Below are 20249 nucleotides of genomic sequence, written 5' to 3' on the forward strand. Positions count from 1 at the left end.
CCCACTATCCACCAGTGCCCTCAGCCCCCACTATCCACCAGTGCCCCCTATCCCCACTATCCACCAGTGCCCCCAGCCCCTACTATCCACCAGTGCCCCCAGCCCCCACTATCCACCAGTGCCCACGGCCCCCACTATCCACCAGTGCCCCCAGCCCCCACTATCCACCAGTTCCCCAAGTCCCCACTATCCACCAATCACCACAGCCCCCACTATCCACCAGTGCCCCCAATCCCCACCATCCACCAGTGCCCCCAGCCCCCACTATCCACAAGTGCCCCCAGCCCCCACTATCCACCAGTTCCCCAAGTCCCCACTATCAACCAGTGCCCCCAGCCCACACTATCCACCAGTCGCCACAGCCCCCACTATCCACCACTATCCCCCAGCCCCCACTATCCACCAGTCACCACAGCCCCCACTACTTACCAGTCGCCACAGCCCCCACTATCCACCATTGCCCCAGCCCTCACTATCCACCATTGCCCCAGCCCTCACTATCCACCAGTGACCACAGCCCCCACTATCCACCAGTGCCCCCAGTCTCCACTCTCCACCAGTGCCCCAGCCCCCACTATCCACCAGTCACCAGAGCCCCCACTATCCACCAGTTCCCCAAGTCCCCTCTATCAACCAGTGCCCCCAGCCCACACTATCCACCAGTCGCCACAGCCCCCACTATCCACCATTGCCCCCAGCCCCCACTATCCACCAGTCACCACAGCCCCCACTATCCACCAGTCACCACAGCCCCCACTATCCACCAGTGCCCCCAGTCTCCACTCTCCACCAGTGCCCCAGCCCCCACTATCCACCAGTCACCACAGCCCCCACTATCCACCAGTTCCCCAAGTCCCCTCTATCAACCAGTGCCCCCAGCCCACACTATCCACCAGTCGCCACAGCCCCCACTATCCACCATTGCCCCCAGCCCCCACTATCCACCAGTCACCACAGCCCCCACTATCCACCAGTCGCCACAGCCCCCACTATCCACCATTGCCCCCAGACCTCACTATCCACCAATCACCACAGCCCCCACTATCTACATGTCACCACAGCCCCCACTATCCACCAGTGCCCCCAGTCCCCACTATCTACCAGTCACCCCTGCCCCCACTATCCTATTGTGCCCCCACTATCCACCAATGCCCCCGGCCTCCACTATCCAACAGTGTCCGCAGCCCCCACTATCCTCCAGTGCCCACAGCCCCCACTATCCACCAGTCACCCCACCCACCTCTACCCACCTAAACCGTGAGAAAACTCCCAGACAACTCTAAAGATGGAGGCAAATCCAAAAGTTATCTATCCCCAAATTGCCTAGAGAAGGGGCCAGGGACTGTGGGGGATTTCGGTGGTTCGCCAGTTTAAAAAAGGCGATTTCTGGCGATTGGCCCCCTCCTTTCTGGGCGGCCACCTAAGGGTGGGCTCAGCTAGGGGAAGTGGGCCGCCCTACGGCTATAAAAGTTTGAGGATACGTGGGGGGGGCCTCTTTCCTTCTACCTTCAGGATCAACAAGGTGTGAAGTCTAAGACCCCCCTACGTGCCATCACTTACCCAGATTGTCGCCATGTCCCTCATTCTGGATGAACAAGTGATGGACCGGATCGCCAGGGAAGGATCAGGCTGGCTGGATGTCCTCATCAAGAGCAGCGCTGCCCAGAAGGAACATCAGGGGGCCGGACCGGCGCCTGCATCACCCCCCCAGGTACCAGGCCTGCCGGATGTCTGTCAGGCATCGGCTGAACGTGGCACCCGGCCACCGGCCGGCACGCCGCAGCAGCGATCCCCCCCGCTCCTCACCTCCTCCTCCGGGGACCCCCGATATGCTCCCTGGCAGCGCGGCATCTGCGACAGCTCCGGAGCGGAGCGAAGAGAGAGGGCGGCCCGTGCACCGCATCAGGCCTCCAAACCGCCTCAGCCCCGGGTCCCCCCCTAGCACCAGGAGACGCGGAGCGGCAGGGAAGAAGAATCCCTCGCCGCAGGTTATGGGCTCGCCGGCACCCTGCAGCACAGCCGATCAGTGTGGGCTCCAGCCTGTCGCTGCTCCTGGGGGTAAGAAGCGCGGTCCGCGCAAATCCCACCCCCCCCCCCCCAACTCTGCCCCATCCCAGCTCCCTTATTGTAATCCCCCCCCCCCTCCTCCCCCAGGCCAAAAACCCCCCAGAGGCATGAAAAAAGCCTCCCCCTGTACCTCCATGCTGCCTCCACTCCTCCTCGGCACATGTCTCCGCGGTACAGGGCTTCCTCTCCTCCCTCCCCCTCAGGCAGTGAATCATGTAATGACACATTTCGGACACTAGATGTCGCCCCACCATCCTATCTTCCCCATCCCAGCCATGGTAGGAGGGATGCTAGACCCGCCACTTACCATCGCCATAGCTACAGCGGCGCTGACCTCCAAAGGTCACGACGCATTTTCGTAGCCAACTCGGGTTCTGAATATTCTCCAGCAGGCTTCATCAGTCGCAAGCATCAAAGGAGCCGCCGCGACAGAGTTACCAGCTCCTCGTCCTCTGATTCAAGTGGCCATTATTCGGCGCACTTTCACAGAAGTGGTTTCCACCACGACTACTACCACCGATACCAGGAACCCACCCGTCATCACTCAAAGAGGTCAAGAGCATCTTCCAGCTTCCCGCCACAGCGTTGCTACCCGCCACGCAGCAGACCGTCCAGCGGTGGTGCAGCAAGAAGATCGCCGCCACGCCAGTCTCCTGCTTCACAGCAGTCGACACCGCCACGTCAGTCTCCTGCTCCCCAGCAGTCGGCTCCCCAGGACCAGCCCACAGCGCAAGGACAGACAGCACTCCCCATTCCGGTTGATCTACCTTCTGCTGCGAACGGTGAGTTCAGTGGTCTTCCCTCGTGGTCGGCCATTACCTCTGCACCGCAGAATACTAACACTGACACCACACACATGATATCATCCCTTAAATCTGTTCTATCTCAATTAGAATCCAACCAGCAAGGGTTAGGGGTTAATGCACAAGCACAGCCCAATATTAACGTAGGGGCGGGTACTACATTTAGGGATACAATGTTTTGCGCGGTAGCCCCCTTAGGTAAATATGTCCCTGAGGAAGTGAAGAATAAAATTCAGAAGGGAGAATATGTTGATATTTGGTCCCTGCTCAATGTCGACCACATCTCGGTCGACAAGGAGAGAATTTTTGAAAAAGGTTCGGGAAAAAAAGGTTAAGGCTTCAAAAACCCTACACAATTGGCTGCAGGCTTTTGCGGTGATGGCCTCCATTTTCACCCAAAAATCTCCAGCCTCGGCCCCGAATTTATTCGTTTATATGGACACAATTCTAAATGTGTTTAAACTTCACGGGGGCACCGCTTGGTGGAGGTACGACGAGGAGTTTCGTCGCAGCCTATCACTTAACCCCAGTATCGGCTGGGCGTCCAAGGCTACGGACGTCTGGTTACAGCTGATACTGGCACAACGCTCACAACGGCCCTTTTCAGGGGCCACCGCAGGGCCAGCTCAGCAGTCTGCCCCTGCGGGTCACAAACCCACTGGAGCATGCTGGCTGTACAACGAGGGCCATTGCAGATTCTACAACTCATGCAGATTTAGGCACGAGTGTTCAATCTGCGGTGGTAATCACTCAGCCTTGCGTTGCTACAGCAAAAACAAAACAAACTCCTCCCCGTCCCAATCCACGAACCCCGGTGAACGTGCACAGGCTCGCTCACTGGCTAAAGTTATATCCCAAGAAACGGGAAGCAAGCCTTCTTGAAGGGGGTTTTCTTCTCGGTTTCTTTATCCCGCACCAACCTTCCACTACCCTTTTTATGTGCAGTAATTTGATATCTGTCTGGGAAAACCCCCTCTTGGCTCTTCAAAAAGTGGTTCAATTAGGCAGAATGGCCGGCCCCTTTGTAGACCCCCCTTTTTTCAACTTCAGGGTTTCTCCTCTTGGCCTGGTCCCTAACAAAGAAACGGGATCGTTTAGGCTAATCCATCACTTATCTTTCCCCAAGGGTGCGTCGGTAAATGACGACATCTCAAAGGAGGATGCAGCTGTATCCTATGTTTCGTTCGACCAGGCCATAAATTTGGTTAGGCAGGCGGGCCAAGGGGCCCTCTTAGCCAAATCTGACATAGAGTCTGCCTTTAGGTTGCTGCCAGTTCACCCATCATGCTTCCATCTTTTAGGGTGCTATCTTGAGGGTCATTATTATTATGACATGTGTCTTCCCATGGGCTGCTCCATCTCATGTTACTATTTTGAGGTATTCAGCAGTTTCTTGGAGTGGATCTTGGGCTATGACACAGGTCTTTTTTCCATCACCCATTACCTGGACGATTTCTTATTTGTTGGCGAACGGGATTCCGAATCTTGCTGCTTTCTCTTGCGGAGGTTTACTTCGTTGATGGAGTACATCGGAGTTCCGTTATCCGCGGATAAGACAGTCGGGCCGGTCACCAACCTTTCCTTCCTGGGAATTGAGTTGGATACAGTGGAGATGATGTTTAGACTCTCAAGAGACAAGATATCTCGCTTGAGGCAAGAAATAAGCTTTCTATCAGGCAAACGAAAGGCTACTCCAGGTCTTACTGGGCCTGCTAAATTTTGCTTGCAGAGTCATCCCAATGGGCCGCGCTTTTTCCCGTCGGTTATCCCTGGCCACGAAAGGAGTAACACAACCAACACACTTCATTAGAGTGACTAATCCCCTTAAGGAAGATTTGCGGGTTTGGCAAGTTTTTCTTCAGGATTTTAATGGGTCTGGGATCCTTCAGGAAGCAGAAACCGACAGCGTTTCTTTAGGCTTGTCCATTTCCGCCACGGGTAGTAGCTTTGCCGCTATCTTGGGCAATGAATGGTGCAGGGAGAATTGGCCATCTTTATGGTTAAGACAGGGCCTTTATAAAAACACCAACCTCACAAACCTCTTTGCATTAGTGGTCGCCATAGAAACGTGGGCTTCGGTTTTGGCCAACCACAGAGTACGTTTGTGGTCCGAAGATCGCGGTTTAGTGCACGCAGTTAATAGCCTTTCTTCCCCTTCATACCCGGTACTCGCGTTGCGCTGACACTTAGTCCTGCGGTGCTTGCAATCCAACATCTGGCTTAGGGCTAGGCCTGTCCCGGAATTTTCGAACGACTCGGCTAATGCCTTGTCTCGTTCACAATTTCAGAGCTTCTGAGAACTCCACGGGCACCCGGCAAAGAAGGGCATTGCTTGCCCCCAGTCCTTATGGAAGATGGTCGAGAACAGCTTGTAGCCTTGTTAAAAGTATCGGTGTCGGCAGCCACTTGGCAAAAGTACTCCTCTACCTGGAAGCAGTGGCTAGCCATCTCCGGCGGCTCTATACCCGCAGAGAAGGACCAACTTTTAAAGCACTCACTAGATTATCTTTCACACATCCGGAGTCAAGGGGCGTCATTTTATAAGGCAAAGCACAGTTTAGCCGGACTGGCTTTTATGCTAAAAATTCACGACCGTCCTGATGTTACAAAGACATTTAGCATAAAACTAATTATGAAGGGCTGGAAAAAAGAAAAGTCTTTTCAAGATTCACGCAGACCGGTTTCACTGCCTTTATTCTCTCGTATTATTTCCATCTTGCACATAGTATGCAGTGATGACTATGAAGTTTCCTTGTTTAGTTCGGCCTTTGCTATAGCATTTTTCGGGGAGCTAGTTCCTCTCAGCGCGATAAAATCGGGTGGTTTGCTAAAATCGGACGTGCTAGCCAGCGATACTGGGGTAAAATTCGGATTCGTAAGTCAAAATCTGATGTGTTTGGTAGAGGAACATGGATTACAATACTTCCCATGTCTTCAAACCCATGCCCGGTTTCTTTGATTCGGAGATATGCCCATCTACGCCCAGCGGGACAGAATTTTTTACTGCACCTTTCAGGTTCCCCCTTATCCCGTTTCCAGTTTAGTGCGGTTTTTAAGAAAGCAATTATTTTTTTGGGCCTAAACCCCAAGGAATTTGGCACTCACTCATTCCGCATTGGTGCGGCGACCACGGCGCACTCTTGTGGAATGAGTGAGGAAGCAATAAAAACAATCGGAAGATGGAAGTCGGATTGTCCTACATCCGACCAGATCTCAATCCCCTGTTTTAATTTACTGTAACGCTATCGTTTAATTCTAGATTGTGCTATCCTTTGTTTTGTATTTTCAGGCCAGTTGACCCATGTATGGATTGTTGGAGACTCCTTCATCCACTTGGCACAGCGGAGGGCGGAAACTCGCCCATGCGGTGTGAATTTAGGTCTCAAGAATGCTAGGGTGCACTGGCGTGGTAGTCGAGATAAGCAGGAGCTGCCGGGATAACGCGGTCCTCCTTTTCCACGCAGGCGGTAACGACTTGGCGCGTGTCAAGCTGGGTGAGCTCTTAGCCCTTATGAAAGAGGACCTTGCTCGTTTACCCTCCTTTTTTAGGAAAGTGACACTTGGCTGGTCCGAAATTGTCCCGCGTTGTCACTGGCGTGGCGCCCGTGATCACGAGACAATTAATAGAGCCAGGAAGATTCTAAATATTAGAATATCCAAGCACGTCTCGGATCTGGGTGGTGTGGCTGTTCGTCATTTAGAATTGGAGGGGGACAACAGGCACTTACTGATAGGTGACGGGGTTCACTTGAATCCGATCGGTTTGGACATTTTTATTGCCGGTCTGCAGGAGTAGGCTGAGAAGGCGATCGCCTTGGGCAGTGGGGGGGGGGGTCGCAGCCAGCGCTAGTGCTCATTGGCGGCTCCGTGGCGGAGAATATACATGCCCGAAGGCGAGGAAGACACCCACATGACGGCTGTCCGGCGGCAGCCGCCATCTCGGGAGAAGAGCTCCATACAAACAAGCCAGGCGGGCATTAAAATTATATTCTTTTGTTTATTGTTTACATGTTTACAAACATTTTAACTCGTTAAAAAAGTTTACAAAGTTTAATTATATCTAAATAAAAATTGCTGTGGCCTACCCACATTCCCAAACCAAGAACATTTCTCCGCTTTTTTCTATTTTGAGATGGTTTTTAACTCGGGGGGGTTCAATGGCAATTTTTTTGGCTTAGATTACAAATCCCTGCAGTCTCAATGTCCCTGCAGCTTCTATCCTCCTCCATATCACTGTCCCTGCAGCTTCTATCCTCCTCCATATCACTGTCCCTGCAGCTTCTATCCTCCTCCATATCACTGTCCTGCAGCTTCTATCCTCCTCCATATCACTGTCCCTGCAGCTTCTATCCTCCTCCATATCACTGTCCCTGCAGCTTCTATCCTCCTCCATATCATTGTCCCTGCAGCTTCTATCCTCCTCCATATCACTGTCCCTGCAGCTTCTATCCTCCTCCATATCACTGTCCCTGCAGCTTCTATCCTCCTCCATATCACTGTCCTGCAGCTTCTATCCTCCTCCATATCACTGTCCCTGCAGCTTCTATCCTCCTCCATATCACTGTCCCTGCAGCTTCTATCCTCCTCCATATCACTGTCCTGCAGCTTCTATCCTCCTCCATATCACTGTCCCTGCAGCTTCTATCCTCCTCCATATCACTGTCCCTGCAGCTTCTATCCTCCTCCATATCACTGTCCCTGCAGCTTCTATCCTCCTCCATATCACTGTCCCTCCAGCTTCTATCCTCCTCCATATCACTGTCCTGCAGCTTCTATCCTCCTCCATATCACTGTCCCTGCAGCTTCTATCCTCCTCCATATCACTGTCCCTGCAGCTTCTATCCTCCTCCATATCACTGCCCCTGCAGCTTCTATCCTCCTCCATATCACTGTCCCCGCAGCTTCTATCCTCCTCCATATCACTGTCCCTGCAGCTTCTATCCTCCTCCATATACCTGTCCCTGCAGCTTCTATCCTCCTCCATATCACTGTCCCTGCAGCTTCTATCCTCCTCCATATCACTGTCCTGCAGCTTCTATCCTCCTCCATATCACTGTCCCTGCAGCTTCTATACTCCTCCATATCACTGTCCCTGCAGCTTCTATCCTCCTCCATATCACTGTCCCTGCAGCTTCTATCCTCCTCCATATCATTGTCCCTGCAGCTTCTATCCTCCTCCATATCACTGTCCCTGCAGCTTCTATCCTCCTCCATATCACTGTCCCTGCAGCTTCTATCCTCTCCCATATCATTGTCCCTGCAGCTTCTATTCTCCTCCATATCACTGTCCCTGCAGCTTCTATCCTCCTCCATATCACTGTCCCTGCAGCTTCTATCCTCCTCCATATCATTGTCCCTGCAGCTTCTATCCTCCTCCATATCACTGTCCTGCAGCTTCTATCCTCCTCCATATCACTGTCCCTGCAGCTTCTATCCTCCTCCATATCACTGTCCCTGCAGCTTCTATCCTCCTCCATATCACTGTCCCTGCAGCTTCTATCCTCCTCCATATCACTGTCCCTGCAGCTTCTATCCTCCTCCATATCACTGTCCTGCAGCTTCTATCCTCCTCCATATCTCTGCCCCTGCAGCTTCTATCCTCCTCCATATCATTGTCCCTGCAGCTTCTATCCTCCTCCATATCACTGTCCCTGCAGCTTCTATCCTCCTCCATATCACTGTCCCTGCAGCTTCTATTCTCCTCCATATCACTGTCCCTGCAGCTTCTATCCTCCTCCATATCACTGTCCCTGCAGCTTCTATCCTCCTCCATATCACTGTCCCTGCAGCTTCTATCCTCCTCCATATCATTGTCCCTGCAGCTTCTATCCTCCTCCATATCACTATCCTGCAGCTTCTATCCTCCTCCATATCACTGTCCCTGCAGCTTCTATCCTCCTCCATATCACTGTCCTGCAGCTTCTATCCTCCTCCATATCACTGTCCCTGCAGCTTCTATCCTCCTCCATATCACTGTCCCTGCAGCTTCTATCCTCCTCCATATCACTGTCCCTGCAGCTTCTATCCTCCTCCATATCACTGTCCTGCAGCTTCTATCCTCCTCCATATCATTGTCCTGCAGCTTCTATCCTCCTCCATATCACTGTCCCTGCAGCTTCTATCCTCCTCCATATCATTGTCTCCGCAGCTTCTATCCTCCTCCATATCATTGTCTCCGCAGCTTCTATCCTCCTCCATATCACTGTCCCTGCAGCTTCTATCCTCCTCCATATCACTGTCCCTGCAGCTTCTATCCTCCTCCATATCACTGTCCCTGCAGCTTCTATCCTCCTCCATATCACTGTCCCTGCAGCTTCTATCCTCCTCCATATCACTGTCCCTGCAGCTTCTATCCTCCTCCATATCACTGTCCCCGCAGCTTCTATCCTCCTCCATATCATTGTCCCTGCAGCTTCTATCCTCCTCCATATCACTGTCCCTGCAGCTTCTATCCTCCTCCATATCACTGTCCCTGCAGCTTCTATCCTCCTCCATATCACTGTCCCTGCAGCTTCTATCCTCCTCCATATCACTGTCCCTGCAGCTTCTATCCTCCTCCATATCACTGTCCCTGCAGCTTCTATCCTCCTCCATATCACTGTCCCCGCAGCTTCTATCCTCCTCCATATCATTGTCCCTGCAGCTTCTATCCTCCTCCATATCACTGTCCCTGCAGCTTCTATCCTCCTCCATATCACTGTCCTGCAGCTTCTATCCTCCTCCATATCACTGTCCTGCAGCTTCTATCCTCCTCCATATCACTGTCCCTGCAGCTTCTATCCTCCTCCATATCACTGTCCTGCAGCTTCTATCCTCCTCCATATCACTGTCTCTGCAGCTTCTATCCTCCTCCTTATCACTGTCCCTGCAGCTTCTATCCTCCTCCATATCACTGTCCTGCAGCTTCTATCCTCCTCCATATCACTGTCCCTGCAGCTTCTATCCTCCTCCATATCACTGTCCCTGCAGCTTCTATCCTCCTCCATATCACTGTCCCTGCAGCTTCTATCCTCCTCCATATCACTGTCCCTGCAGCTTCTATCCTCCTCCATATCACTGTCCCTGCAGCTTCTATCCTCCTCCATATCATTGTCCCTGCAGCTTCTATCCTCCTCCATATCACTGTCCCTGCAGCTTCTATCCTCCTCCATATCACTGTCCTGCAGCTTCTATCCTCCTCCATATCACTGTCCCTGCAGCTTCTATCCTCCTCCATATCACTGTCCCTGCAGCTTCTATCCTCCTCCATATCATTGTCTCCGCAGCTTCTATCCTCCTCCATATCACTGTCCTGCAGCTTCTATCCTCCTCCATATCACTGTCCCTGCAGCTTCTATCCTCCTCCATATCACTGTCCCCGCAGCTTCTATCCTCCTCCATATCACTGTCCCTGCAGCTTCTATCCTCCTCCATATCATTGTCCCTGCAGCTTCTATCCTCCTCCATATCATTGTCCCTGCAGCTTCTATCCTCCTCCATATCACTGTCCCTGCAGCTTCTATCCTCCTCCATATCACTGTCCCTGCAGCTTCTATCCTCCTCCATATCACTGTCCCTGCAGCTTCTATCCTCCTCCATATCACTGTCCTGTAGCTTCTATCCTCCTCCATATCACTGTCCTGCAGCTTCTATCCTCCTCCATATCATTGTCCCTGCAGCTTCTATCCTCCTCCATATCACTGTCCCTGCAGCTTCTATCCTCCTCCATATCACTGTCCTGTAGCTTCTATCCTCCTCCATATCACTGTCCTGCAGCTTCTATCCTCCTCCATATCATTGTCCCTGCAGCTTCTATCCTCCTCCATATCATTGTCTCCGCAGCTTCTATCCTCCTCCATATCACTGTCCTGCAGCTTCTATCCTCCTCCATATCATTGTCTTCGCAGCTTCTATCCTCCTCCATATCACTGTCCCTGCAGCTTCTATCCTCCTCCATATCACTGTCCCTGCAGCTTCTATCCTCCTCCATATCACTGTCCCTGCAGCTTCTATCCTCCTCCATATCACTGTCCCTGCAGCTTCTATCCTCCTCCTTATCACTGTCCCTGCAGCTTCTATCCTCCTCCATATCACTGTCCCTGCAGCTTCTATCCTCCTCCATATCACTGTCCCTGCAGCTTCTATCCTCCTCCATATCACTGTCCCTGCAGCTTCTATCCTCCTCCATATCATTGTCCCTGCAGCTTCTATCCTCCTCCATATCACTGTCCCTGCAGCTTCTATCCTCCTCCATATCATTGTCCTGCAGCTTCTATCCTCCTCCATATCACTGTCCCTGCAGCTTCTATCCTCCTCCATATCACTGTCCTGCAGCTTCTATCCTCCTCCATATCACTGTCCCTGCAGCTTCTATCCTCCTCCCTATCACTGTCCCCGCAGCTTCTATCCTCCTCCATATCACTGTCCCTGCAGCTTCTATCCTCCTCCATATCATTGTCCCTGCAGCTTCTATCCTCCTCCCTATCACTGTCCCCGCAGCTTCTATCCTCCTCCATATCACTGTCCCTGCAGCTTCTATCCTCCTCCATATCACTGTCCCCGCAGCTTCTATCCTCCTCCATATCACTGTCCCCGCAGCTTCTATCCTCCTCCATATCACTGTCCCTGCAGCTTCTATCCTCCTCCATATCACTGTCCCCGCAGCTTCTATCCTCCTCCATATCACTGTTCCCACAGCTTCTATCCTCCTCCATATCACTGTCCTGCAGCTTCTATCTTCCTCCATATCACTGTCCCTGCAGCTTCTACCCTCCTCCATATCATTGTCCCCGCAGCTTCTATCCTCCTCCATATCACTGTCCCTGCAGCTTCTATCCTCCTCCATATCATTGTCCCCGCAGCTTCTATCCTCCTCCATATCACTGTCCCTGCAGCTTCTATCCTCCTCCATATCACTGTCCTGCAGCTTCTATCCTCCTGCATATCATTGTCCCTGCAGCTTCTATCCTCCTCCATATCACTGTCCTGCAGCTTCTATCCTCCTGCATATCACTGTCCCTGCAGCTTCTATCCTCCTCCATATCATTGTCCCTGCAGCTTCTATCCTCCTCCATATCACTGTCCTGCAGCTTCTATCCTCCTCCATATCACTGTCCCTGCAGCTTCTATCCTCCTCCATATCACTGTCCCTGCAGCTTCTATCTTCCTCCATATCACTGTCCCTGCAGCTTCTATCCTCCTCCATATCATTGTCCCTGCAGCTTCTATCCTCCTCCATATCACTGTCCTGCAGCTTCTATCCTCCTCCATATCACTGTCCCTGCAGCTTCTATCCTCCTCCATATCACTGTCCCCGCAGCTTCTATCCTCCTCCATATCATTGTCCCTGCAGCTTCTATCCTCCTCCATATCACTGTCCCTGCAGCTTCTATCCTCCTCCATATCACTGTCCCTGCAGCTTCTATCCTCCTCCATATCACTGTCCCTGCAGCTTCTATCCTCCTCCATATCACTGTCCCTGCAGCTTCTATCCTCCTCCATATCACTGTCCCTGCAGCTTCTATCCTCCTCCATATCACTGCCCCTGCAGCTTCTATCCTCCTCCATATCACTGTCCCTGCAGCTTCTATCCTCCTCCATATCACTGTCCCTGCAGCTTCTATCCTCCTCCATATCACTGTCCCTGCAGCTTCTATCCTCCTCCATATCACTGTCCCTGCAGCTTCTATCCTCCTCCATATCACTGTCCCTGCAGCTTCTATCCTCCTCCATATCACTGCCCCTGCAGCTTCTATCCTCCTCCATATCACTGTCCTGCAGCTTCTATCCTCCTCCATATCATTGTCCCTGCAGCTTCTATCCTCCTCCATATCATTGTCCCTGCAGCTTCTATCCTCCTCCATATCACTGTCCCTGCAGCTTCTATCCTCCTCCATATCATTGTCCCTGCAGCTTCTATCCTCCTCCATATCACTGTCCTGCAGCTTCTATCCTCCTCCATATCATTGTCCCTGCAGCTTCTATCCTCCTCCATATCATTGTCCCTGCAGCTTCTATCCTCCTCCATATCACTGTCCCCGCAGCTTCTATCCTCCTCCATATCATTGTCCCTGCAGCTTCTATCCTCCTCCATATCATTGTCTCCGCAGCTTCTATCCTCCTCCATATCACTGTCCTGCAGCTTCTATCCTCCTCCATATCACTGTCCCTGCAGCTTCTATCCTCCTCCATATCATTGTCCCTGCAGCTTCTATCCTCCTTCATATCACTGTCCCTGTAGCTTCTATCCTCCTCCATATCACTGTCCCTGCAGCTTCTATCCTCCTCCATATCATTGTCCTGCAGCTTCTATCCTCCTCCATATCACTGTTCCCACAGCTTCTATCCTCCTCCATATCACTGTCCCTGCAGCTTCTATCCTCCTCCATATCACTGTCCCTGCAGCTTCTATCCTCCTCCATATCACTGTTCCCACAGCTTCTATCCTCCTCCATATCACTGTCCCTGCAGCTTCTATCCTCCTCCATATCACTGTCCCTGCAGCTTCTATCCTCCTCCTTATCACTGTCCTGCAGCTTCTATCCTCCTCCATATCACTGTCCTGCAGCTTCTATCTTCCTCCATATCACTGTCCCCGCAGCTTCTATCCTCCTCCATATCACTGTTCCCACAGCTTCTATCCTCCTCCATATCACTGTCCCTGCAGCTTCTATCCTCCTCCATATCACTGTCCTGCAGCTTCTATCCTCCTGCATATCATTGTCCCTGCAGCTTCTATCCTCCTCCATATCACTGTCCTGCAGCTTCTATCCTCCTGCATATCACTGTCCCTGCAGCTTCTATCCTCCTCCATATCATTGTCCCTGCAGCTTCTATCCTCCTCCATATCACTGTCCTGCAGCTTCTATCCTCCTCCATATCACTGTCCCTGCAGCTTCTATCCTCCTCCATATCACTGTCCCTGCAGCTTCTATCTTCCTCCATATCACTGTCCCCGCAGCTTCTATCCTCCTCCATATCATTGTCCCTGCAGCTTCTATCCTCCTCCATATCACTGTCCCTGCAGCTTCTATCCTCCTCCATATCACTGTCCCTGCAGCTTCTATCCTCCTCCATATCACTGTCCCTGCAGCTTCTATCCTCCTCCATATCACTGTCCCTGCAGCTTCTATCCTCCTCCATATCACTGTCCCTGCAGCTTCTATCCTCCTCCATATCACTGTCCCTGCAGCTTCTATCCTCCTCCATATCACTGTCCCTGCAGCTTCTATCCTCCTCCATATCACTGTCCCTGCAGCTTCTATCCTCCTCCATATCACTGTCCCTGCAGCTTCTATCCTCCTCCATATCACTGTCCCTGCAGCTTCTATCCTCCTCCATATCACTGTCCCTGCAGCTTCTATCCTCCTCCATATCACTATCCCTCCAGCTTCTATCCTCCTCCATATCATTGTCCCTGCAGCTTCTATCCTCCTCCATATCATTGTCCCTGCAGCTTCTATCCTCCTCCATATCACTGTCCCTGCAGCTTCTATCCTCCTCCATATCATTGTCCCTGCAGCTTCTATCCTCCTCCATATCATTGTCCCTGCAGCTTCTATCCTCCTCCATATCATTGTCCCTGCAGCTTCTATCCTCCTCCATATCACTGTCCCCGCAGCTTCTATCCTCCTCCATATCATTGTCCCTGCAGCTTCTATCCTCCTCCATATCATTGTCTCCGCAGCTTCTATCCTCCTCCATATCACTGTCCTGCAGCTTCTATCCTCCTCCATATCACTGTCCCTGCAGCTTCTATCCTCCTTCATATCACTGTCCCTGTAGCTTCTATCCTCCTCCATATCACTGTCCCTGCAGCTTCTATCCTCCTCCATATCATTGTCCTGCAGCTTCTATCCTCCTCCATATCACTGTTCCCACAGCTTCTATCCTCCTCCATATCACTGTCCCTGCAGCTTCTATCCTCCTCCATATCACTGTCCCTGCAGCTTCTATCCTCCTCCATATCACTGTTCCCACAGCTTCTATCCTCCTCCATATCACTGTCCCTGCAGCTTCTATCCTCCTCCATATCACTGTCCCTGCAGCTTCTATCCTCCTCCATATCACTGTCCTGCAGCTTCTATCCTCCTCCATATCACTGTCCCTGCAGCTTCTATCCTCCTCCATATCACTGTCCCTGCAGCTTCTATCCTCCTCCATATCACTGTCCCTGCAGCTTCTATCCTCCTCCATATCACTGTCCCCGCAGCTTCTATCCTCCTCCATATCACTGTCCTGCAGCTTCTATCCTCCTCCATATCATTGTCCCCGCAGCTTCTATCCTCCTCCATATCACTGTCCCTGCAGCTTCTATCCTCCTCCATATCACTGTCCTGCAGCTTCTATCCTCCTCCATATCACTGTCCTGCAGCTTCTATCCTCCTCCATATCATTGTCCCCGCAGCTTCTATCCTCCTCCATATCACTGTCCCTGCAGCTTCTATCCTCCTCCATATCACTGTCCTGCAGCTTCTATCCTCCTCCATATCACTGTCCTGCAGCTTCTATCCTCCTCCATATCACTGTCCCTGCAGCTTCTATACTCCTCCATATCACTGTCCCTGCAGCTTCTATCCTCCTCCATATCATTGTCCCTGCAGCTTCTATCCTCCTCCATATCATTGTCCCCGCAGCTTCTATCCTCCTCCATATCATTGTCCCTGCAGCTTCTATCCTCCTCCATATCACTGTCCCTGCAGCTTCTATCCTCCTCCATATCATTGTCCTGCAGCTTCTATCCTCCTCCATATCACTGTCCCTGCAGCTTCTATCCTCCTCCATATCACTGTCCCTGCAGCTTCTATCCTCCTCCATATCACTGTCCCTGCAGCTTCTATCCTCCTCCATATCATTGTCCCTGCAGCTTCTATCCTCCTCCATATCACTGTCCCTGCAGCTTCTATCCTCCTCCATATCACTGTCCCCGCAGCTTCTATCCTCCTCCATGTCACTGTCCGTGCAGCTTCTATCCTCCTCCATATCATTGTCCTGCAGCTTCTATCCTCCTGCATATCACTGTCCCTGCAGCTTCTATCCTCCTCCATATCATTGTCCCTGCAGCTTCTATCCTCCTCCATATCACTGTCCCTGCAGCTTCTATCCTCCTCCATATCACTGTCCCTGCAGCTTCTATCCTCCTCCATATCACTGTCCCTGCAGCTTCTATCCTCCTCCATATCACTGTCCCTGCAGCTTCTATCCTCCTCCATATCACTGTCCCTGCAGCTTCTATCCTCCTCCATATCATTGTCCCTGCAGCTTCTATCCTCCTCCATATCACTGTCCCTGCAGCTTCTATCCTCCTCCATATCACTGTCCCTGCAGCTTCTATCCTCCTCCATATCACTGTCCCTGCAGCTTCTATCCTCCTCCATATCACTGTCCCTGCAGCTTCTATCCTCCTCCATATCACTGTCCCTGCAGCTTCTATCCTCCTCCATATCACTGTCCCTGCAGCTTCTATCCTCCTCCATATCATTGTCCCTGCAGCTTCTATCCTCCTCCATATCACTGTCCCTGCAGCTTCTATCCTCCTCCATATCATTGTCCCTGCAGCTTCTATCCTCCTCCATATCATTGTCCTGCAGCTTCTATCCTCCTCCATATCACTGTCCCTGCAGCTTCTATCCTCCTCCATATCACTGTCCCTGCAGCTACTATCCTCCTCCATATCACTGTCCCTGCATCTTCTCTCCTCTTCCATATCACTGTCCCTGCAGCTTCTATCCTCCTCCATATCACTGTCCTGCAGCTTCTATCCTCCTCCATATCACTGTCCCTGCAGCTTCTATCCTCCTCCATATCATTGTCCCTGCAGCTTCTATCCTCCTCCATATCACTGCCCCTGCAGCTTCTATCCTCCTCCATATCACTGTCCCCGCAGCTTCTATCCTCCTCCATATCACTGTCCCTGCAGCTTCTATCCTCCTCCATATCACTGTCCCTGCAGCTTCTATCCTCCTCCATATCATTGTCCCTGCAGCTTCTATCCTCCTCCATATCACTGTCCTGCAGCTTCTATCCTCCTCCATATCACTGTCCCTGCAGCTTCTATCCTCCTCCATATCATTGTCCCTGCAGCTTCTATCCTCCTCCATATCACTGTCCTGCAGCTTCTACCCTCCTCCATATCATTGTCCCTGCAGCTTCTATCCTCCTCCATATCACTGTCCCTGCAGCTTCTATCCTCCTCCATATCACTGTCCCTGCAGCTTCTATCCTCCTCCATATCACTGTCCCTGCAGCTTCTATCCTCCTCCATATCACTGTCCCTGCAGCTTCTATCCTCCTCCATATCACTGTCCTGCAGCTTCTATCCTCCTCCATATCACTGTCCCTGCAGCTTCTATCCTCCTCCATATCATTGTCCCTGCAGCTTCTATCCTCCTCCATATCACTGTCCCTGCAGCTTCTATCCTCCTCCATATCACTGTCCCTGCAGCTTCTATCCTCCTCCATATCACTGTCCCTGCAGCTTCTATCCTCCCCTATATCACTGTCCCTGCAGCTTCTATCCTCCTCCATATCACTGTCCCTGCAGCTTCTATCCTCCTCCATATCATTGTCCCTGCAGCTTCTATCCTCCTCCATATCACTGTCCTGCAGCTTCTATCCTCCTCCATATCACTGTCCCTGCAGCTTCTATCCTCCTCCATATCACTGTCCCTGCAGCTTCTATCCTCCTCCATATCATTGTCCCTGCAGCTTCTATCCTCCTCCATATCACTGTCCCTGCAGCTTCTATCCTCCTCCATATCACTGTCCCTGCAGCTTCTATCCTCCTCCATATCACTGCCCCTGCAGCTTCTATCCTCCTCCATATCATTGTCCCTGCAGCTTCTATCCTCCTCCATATCACTGTCCTGCAGCTTCTATCCTCCTCCATATCACTGTCCCTGCAGCTTCTATCCTCCTCCATATCAATGTCCCTGCAGCTTCTATCCTCCTCCATATCATTGTCCCTGCAGCTTCTATCCTCCTCCATATCACTGTCCCCGCAGCTTCTATCCTCCTCCATATCATTGTCCCTGCAGCTTCTATCCTCCTCCATATCACTGTCCCTGCAGCTTCTATCCTCCTCCATATCACTGTCCCTGCAGCTTCTATCCTCCTGCATATCATTGTCCCTGCAGCTTCTATCCTCCTCCATATCACTGTCCCTGCAGCTTCTATCCTCCTCCATATCACTGTCCCTGCAGCTTCTATCCTCCTCCATATCACTGTCCCTGCAGCTTCTATCCTCCTCCATATCACTATCCTGCAGCTTCTATCCTCCTCCATATCACTGTCCCTGCAGCTTCTATCCTCCTCCATATCATTGTCCCTGCAGCTTCTATCCTCCTCCATATCACTGTCCTGCAGCTTCTATCCTCCTCCATATCACTGTCCTGCAGCTTCTATTCTCCTCCATATCACTGTCCCTGCAGCTTCTATCCTCCTCCATATCACTGTCCTGCAGCTTCTATCCTCCTCCATATCACTGTCCCTGCAGCTTCTATCCTCCTCCATATCATTGTCCCTGCAGCTTCTATCCTCCTCCATATCACTGTCCTGCAGCTTCTATCCTCCTCCATATCACTGTCCTGCAGCTTCTATTCTCCTCCATATCACTGTCCCTGCAGCTTCTATCCTCCTCCATATCACTGTCTCTGCAGCTTCTATCCTCCTCCATATCACTGTCCCTGCAGCTTCTATCCTCCTCCATATCATTGTCCCTGCAGCTTCTATCCTCCTCCATATCACTGTCCCTGCAGCTTCTATCCTCCTCCATATCACTGTCCCTGCAGCTTCTATCCTCCTCCATATCATTGTCCCTGCAGCTTCTATCCTCCTCCATATCACTGTCCCTGCAGCTTCTATCCTCCTCCATATCACTGTCCCTGCAGCTTCTATCCTCCTCCATATCACTGTCCCTGCAGCTTCTATCCTCCTCCATATCACTGTCCCTGCAGCTTCTATCCTCCTCCATATCACTGCCCCTGCAGCTTCTATCCTCCTCCATATCATTGTCCCTGCAGCTTCTATCCTCCTCCATATCACTGTCCTGCAGCTTCTATCCTCCTCCATATCACTGTCCCTGCAGCTTCTATCCTCCTCCATATCAATGTCCCTGCAGCTTCTATCCTCCTCCATATCATTGTCCCTGCAGCTTCTATCCTCCTCCATATCACTGTCCCTGCAGCTTCTATCCTCCTCCATATCACTGTCCCCGCAGCTTCTATCCTCCTCCATATCACTGTCCTGCAGCTTCTATCCTCCTCCATATCACTGTCCCTGCAGCTTCTATCCTCCTCCATATCACTGTCCCTGCAGCTTCTATCCTCCTCCATATCACTGTCCCTGCAGCTTCTATCCTCCTCCATATCACTGTCCCTGCAGCTTCTATCCTCCTCCATATCACTATCCTGCAGCTTCTATCCTCCTCCATATCACTGTCCCTGCAGCTTCTATCCTCCTCCATATAATTGTCCCTGCAGCTTCTATCCTCCTCCATATCACTGTCCTGCAGCTTCTATCCTCCTCCATATCACTGTCCTGCAGCTTCTATTCTCCTCCATATCACTGTCCCTGCAGCTTCTATCCTCCTCCATATCACTGTCTCTGCAGCTTCTATCCTCCTCCATATCACTGTCCCTGCAGCTTCTATCCTCCTCCATATCACTGTCTCTGCAGCTTCGATCCTCCTCCATATCACTGTCCCTGCAGCTTCTATCCTCCTCCATATCACTGTCCCTGCAGCTTCTATCCTCCTCCATATCACTGTCCCTGCAGCTTCTATCCTCCTCCATATCACTGTCCCTGCATCTTCTCTCCTCTTCTATATCATTGTCCCTGCAGCTTCTATCCTCCTCCATATCACTGTCCCTGCAGCTTCTATCCTCCTCCATATCACTGTCCCTGCAGCTTCTATCCTCCTCCATATCACTGTCCCTGCAGCTTCTATCCTCCTCCATATCACTGTCCCTGCAGGTTCTATCCTCCTCCATATCACTGTCCCTGCAGCTTCTATCCTCCTCCATATCACTGTTCCTGCAGCTTCTATCCTCCTCCATATCACTGTCCCTGCAGCTTCTATCCTCCCCTATATCACTGTCCCTGCAGCTTCTATCCTCCTCCATATCACTGTCCCTGCAGGTTCTATCCTCCTCCATATCACTGTCCTGCAGCTTCTATCCTCCTCCATATCACTGTCCTGCAGCTTCTATCCTCCTCCATATCACTGTCCCTGCAGCTTCTATTCTCCTCCATATCACTGTCCCTGCAGCTTCTATCCTCCTCCATATCACTGTCCCTGCAGCTTCTATCCTCCTCCATATCACTGTCTCTGCAGCTTCTATCCTCCTCCATATCACTGTCCCTGCAGCTTCTATCCTCCTCCATATCATTGTCCCTGCAGCT

This window comes from Engystomops pustulosus, chromosome 2 (assembly GCF_040894005.1).
Source record: "Engystomops pustulosus chromosome 2, aEngPut4.maternal, whole genome shotgun sequence".
NCBI lineage: Eukaryota > Metazoa > Chordata > Amphibia > Anura > Leptodactylidae > Engystomops > Engystomops pustulosus.